This window comes from Lepidochelys kempii, chromosome 2 (genome assembly GCF_965140285.1).
Source record: "Lepidochelys kempii isolate rLepKem1 chromosome 2, rLepKem1.hap1, whole genome shotgun sequence".
NCBI classification, from domain to species: Eukaryota; Metazoa; Chordata; order Testudines; family Cheloniidae; genus Lepidochelys; species Lepidochelys kempii.
The window spans coordinates 208,093,472-208,099,471 of NC_136381.1; positions in this window are offsets into that span (position 1 = coordinate 208,093,472).

Sequence of the window (6,000 nt, forward strand, 5' to 3'; positions counted from 1 at the left end):
CAAGCTGTTTACCTGGTCAGGTTGCTGACCACACTTTTTACCTGGCTATTCTCTTTTCTTGACTGACAAGGAGGCTTCTTTTCACATGTCCCATCACTTAAAATATACATTCTACATATCAGATCCTGCACTAACATTCAATGGGGTGAGAGTCATCATCCACAGTAATATCAGTCAATAAAGATGCTATACTTTATAAGAAGTTATTGTTATCACTGAGACAAGCTGGGTGAGGTTATTATTTGTATTGGACCAACTTCTGGGGGTGAATGGGACAAGCTTTTGAGCTCCACATTTCTAAAAGATGTCCCCTCACCTCAATACGTGGGCATAAATTTTACAACTCTTTATGGAAACCTCTCTCTCTTACCTTCCTCTCCCCAAGATGTTTTGAAGGGGAGTCAGGTCCTATCTGTCGGTCTGTTAGGAAAACACTTTCCTGAAGGTCTGAACCTGAGCTCTGTTGGAAGCAAGTTGGCCCTCTGCTGCGAATATGCTACTGACAACCCCTGCAGGCATTACCCTGGGCTCAGTCAGCGGCAGCCTCTCCACTGAACACAGCTGAGTCATAGAGGAAGCTTTCACTGAGGAGACCAGGCTTCATCCCATTTAGGCATTTGTTGTGGATGAGAACTAGGCTCTTGAATTAGAGCTTGATCTGCATAGACAACTGGTACAGAGCATGAAGCCTTAGTGTGACTGATCACTATGAAAGAAATAGTGTTTTCTTGTTGATCTGGCTGACTTAGTAGGCAGGCTGCTTCATGCTGTAGTTTCTGTGTTCGAGTAGTCCACCCTGACACTGACAAAGCATGGATGATGGTACATGGGTCATTAGAGAGGAAAGGATGGAGCCATAGAAGGAAGAAGGCATTTTTGACCAAAGTGGAATCCAAAAGTAAAGGGAATCCAGCAGGACCGTGATGTTATGTGACACTGAGACTCAAGGGACAATAGCTAACAACCGTATTGAGGACTTAACTCTCAAATGACTCTGTGGGATATTTATGTAGTTCGATAACCAGAGTTGCTTATTCATTAGTTTGATAATCAGACAATGATTTCAGTGTCGGTAAATGATGACAGCTGATAGATGTACAGTACAGTAAGCATAATCAATGAAGCTAGGATGTTTACCAAGCCCATTATTGTGGTAATATTCCTGAAGTTACATCTGCCTGTCTCTGCAGGTTGTTGAAATGCTCTCTGTTCATACAGACCTTCCCATTAGCTGCTGGCCTGGTACCACAGTGGGAATTTGCAGTGCAAACAGTCACTGCAGAGCACCAGGAAAACCAACAATGACACACACCTTCCCTGTCTTTCTTTTATATTGTATTCTGCTTCAAAACACAGTGAGTTCTAAGGGTTTATACAGTACATGGGGAGTTAGCAAGGTCACTTTAACCTCAGTGAAAGGTTCCTCGCTAAATCTTTACTAGGGACCAGATTGTTAACCCCTTACTCACATTAGCGAGCAGTTACACAAACATATAATCCTATTGGTTTAAATGGGTCTACTGGTGTGACAAATATGAGTAAGGGGTTTACAATGTGGCCTTCGATGTTTTCAAAATGTAGCTTGGAATGAATGGATTTTAATAGTGCCTAAGAACATGAGGAAGGAAAGTGAGTAGAGGAGTCTGATTTATCTGGGCAATATTTCTTGCTACAGTCCAAAAACACCCATGCCTAGTACTTAAAGGGTACAGGAATTTTTTTAAAGGACAGGAGGTTAATGACTTCACTGTCCTGATCTCCAACTGCCCAGACTAGGTCTCCTAGTGTAAACTACCTTTCCTCTCCTGATGGAAATATTGGATATACGACTCATTTCTAATTCCCAGTTCATGCATGTCTATAGACTCAGGGCTGAATTCTCATTGGTTACACCAAAGTAAAAACGGAGTAATTCCATTGAAAACAATGAGGCTACCCCAGATTTACACTGCTGTCATTAAAAGTAACATGTGGTCCAGTCTCTCTATTTATCCCTTCCCTCCTTCTATTAAAGCTAATCCAAGTAATAGCAAGCATTATCATTGTCTTCAATAGCCTGCATAATAGAAAGCCATTGATGGGAGATGAGCACTCTGGCTATGCTACTGTCCTTTCGACAATAGAAAAGACATATGTTAGTGTGGATTTATCTTGTTATAAGTGTGTTTACACAATACTGTATTATATCTGTATATGGTACAGTGTCAGTCTCCATGTCTCTATTCTATTTTCTCTGGGCCAAATTCATTTCTTTCATAATCCACTAGAACGCTGTTGACTTCAATGGAGTTACCCCTGCCAAAACTAGCAGGGAATTTGGACCGTTTTGTGTAACCATTAACACCTAAGTGTTTTCCTTTTCCGATCGGACTAATCTGAGCATTTCATTCTATCCCAGACTTCCTTCACTCCATAATTTCAAATGAGACGTGACACCATCAGATAAGCTGTGGTAGCGGGGGAGCTCTGCAGTGGTCAGTGTTATCATTTTGCTCCATCTAGCATTAGGAATATCTGAGGGCAGACGTTTTATTGCTGTGTCTCTCCCTTTAGACTTGTAGCAAGAAATGTATTAGTGGGAAATGCTAAGAGCACATACTTTTGGTGTGTTTCCTGACACATTATTATTATTAATCCTGTTTACCTCAGTACTGCATCAAAGCCAACTGAGAATCTTGGCCCCATTGTGCTAGGCACTGCATAAACACAGAGTAGTGAATAGTCTCTGCCCCAGAGACATGACTAGAAATGTAGCTCTCATGCACTATGTGAGGGAAGAATGAAGTAAAGATGGGTAAGCAGCTTTAAGTTCCTCTGCTTGCTATGTATATAAGAAAGATTTAAGAAAAAGTTGGTGCTTTCCTCTAAAATAGGTTGAAGATTTTTGTAGCTTTACTGCCAGAAAGGTTCCCTAACTCACAGTGGCCCCATCCAGCAAAGTACCTGCGTAACTTTAAACACATGATTAGTCCCACTGACTTGAATGACACTTAAATGCATACGTAAGTGCTTTGCTGGATTAGGCTAATGTTAGTGATTGAGTGACACCTGTCAGTGCTGAATTGTTACCATTTGGAGATGTGAGAGATGGAAGTAGGTGTAAATGCAGATCTTCCTAAGCATTCATTTGATCGGCAGGCTACAAAATACCAGTATTTTACAGGTTAAACTATTAACCGCATTTAGCTTCAATGGACCTAACTGACTCCAGGCCTGGAGCCTATTCTAGTAGCCCTTTCCCTTGACACTAACAGAATTACATCTGCAATAAAACTGGCCCAATGTGACTTTCTCTAGTAAGTGTTCCATCATGATTCTTCAAATAGTACCACTTGCCTCACTTTATTTCACAGCATGTTTGACTGTACAGATGTTCAAGCAAGTTTGAATGTATAGAACATTACATTGATTTCAGTTGCCATGAAGAGTATTTTAATCATTTACTTTTGAGCAGAACAGTTACAGTTTGAAGCTGCACCCGTTTATCCATCTTACATATTTAGATTGTACTTATCAGTGTGGTATCTAAGTGCCTTACAAAATAGCCACCAAGGACCTTTAGTTTTCTCCTCAGGTTCTTTCTAGCATTCCAGGAGCACACATGGCCTGATCCAAAGTCCACTGAACTTTGTGGAAAAGCTTCCATTGTCTTCAATGTGCTTTGGATCGGGTCCATATTTAGGGATACATTTATTTTTTTCTCCCCTCCCCCCCATTGTCTTTTCATTAAGTGCATTACATTTAATTCTGCTAATGCTCTTTAAGTAGTCCTTTTCAGAAAGTATTTAATTCTGGTGCCTAAGAATGTTCTCTGTGATGTGGCTACCTGGTTTTATTGAAACACACATGTCAGAAAAAAATTACCTTTACTGTCAAAACTGACAGTAATTACAAGTCCAAAAATATAGCTGTGATTGACTTGTGAAACAAAATCCATAATATTTCACGTTTGTAAGTTGGCTTATGCAGCATGCAGAAGACATAACCCAATATTTTCCATACAAGCTGACATCTCTTTATCAATATATGATATCTTATTTGTTTTTATTTGTGTGTAGTGGGGGAGTGGGAAATGCATTCAGTACTGTGTGTGACTTAACACATCTGCTTCTGGGTGAAAATTGAGTACTTTTTTTTTTTTTTATCTAAACAGCAGCAAAAGGAAAATCAGGAAGGGTTAGACACACAGGTCCTTTTATGTTTCTCTTTATGCTTTGGTTTATAGCACTATATACTGTATATTGATTACTTAATTGTAGGAGAAGCATATTTAGACAGGAGCATCATTATAGCCTATTTACTGCCTTAATTTTCAAATAGTTTTAAATGAAGTGTATGCCCCCCACATGATATAATAGACCTTTCTCACTGTGTCTGTTTTACTGAAAGATCATTCTGTTTAGGTTCTTCTTTTCTGTGGCATTTTGTATAAACAGAAAATCTGTCAGTTGTGTTTATGCTCAGTTAGGACACGTGAAACCCAGATCAGAACGAGAAGAAAAAATTTTGAGATAAGAAGCACACATCGGGGGAGGTAAGGAGGGTGGGGAGAGGAGAGAAAGTGTTAGGTAAATGTTTTCTATTTCTCCAGACTGAGTGTGCAAGTTTATCCAGTTTAAAAAATGCTTAAGGTTTACAGTAAACTGTTAAATAATAACAGGTTTCAGAGTAGCAGCCGTGTTAGTCTGTATTCGCAAAAAGAAAAGGAGTACTTGTGGCACCTCAGAGACTAACAAATTTATTTGAGCATAAGCTTTCATGAGCTACAGCTCACTTCATCGGATCTGATGAAGTGAGCTGTAGCTCACGAAAGCTTATGCTCAAATAAATTTGTTAGTCTCTAAGGTGCCACAAATACTCCTTTTCTTTTTGTTAAATAATATTCAGTGTTTTATATGTTGTTCTGAGGCTTAAGTATGTAACTTCAAAAGTAGCAAAAGGAAATGCTTCTTTTCTGAAGAACAAATACTGTCTTAAAGTCAAATTACTTCCTGAGATAAATCAAAGGCACAACAAATAAAATTGACTTTATCTTAATCTAATATGTTGCTATTTAGCCTCAGTGCAAAAAACACAAGTATTAAAGCTATGCATATTAAGAGCTACAAATAAGCATTTAAAAGTGGCATCCACAATGCTGTATGTTACTTCAGTACCAGGTTTTCTGGCCACATCTTAGAAACGCTTCAGTTTTACTTATGAGAGAAAATACTCTCCTATTTTACTTCATTATCTCTAGTCTTAAAAAAAAAAAAAAAAAAAAAAATCCAAAACAGGGGAGCAAAGAATGGGACCTGGTAATTTCTTTGAATCCTAATAGTTTGTCTTCTTAATGAACTTGCTACACTGCCCAGAAAACATTCCTCTGCAAATAAACATGCTGGAAGTGATTTACCCACAATGTCCAGACTGTGTAAACAGCTAATTATTACAATAAAATTGTCAATAAATATGCATTATGGCTCCCTTTTCAAACATTAACCAACTTCTTCTTTTCTTGATAAAAAGGTATAAATTGTATTTTTATGTCTGGGTGGGTTTTGTTTTCATTGCATTTCTTGCTGCTCGTAAGACAAAAGAGCACAAGCCCTAATGCTCTGAGTAATTCCTGGATGTCAAAAACTCCTACAGTTGTTTATTAACATAATGTGCTGTGTTTCCTTTCACAGTAAAATGAACTCAAAGCTTTCACAATCTGATCTTTAGTCATGGCATCTAAAAAAAAAAAAGGCTATAAAACCCATTATTGTAGTCGCTGCAATTCTAGGGTAGACACACAATTAAAACCAGCTTATTAGAGGGAGGAAAGTTGCATTAGGCCCAAGAGATAAAACACAAAATTGCAATCATTTCCTTTAAAAAAATTAAGTCCTTTTTTCAGAATTATGATATCATGTTGACCATAATTGTGGCATAAACTTCCTCCATCCTCCCCACCCCCTTTACTTTTCTTATATAACGGGTACATTAACATTAGAAAAGCAGAATGATATTGAATTC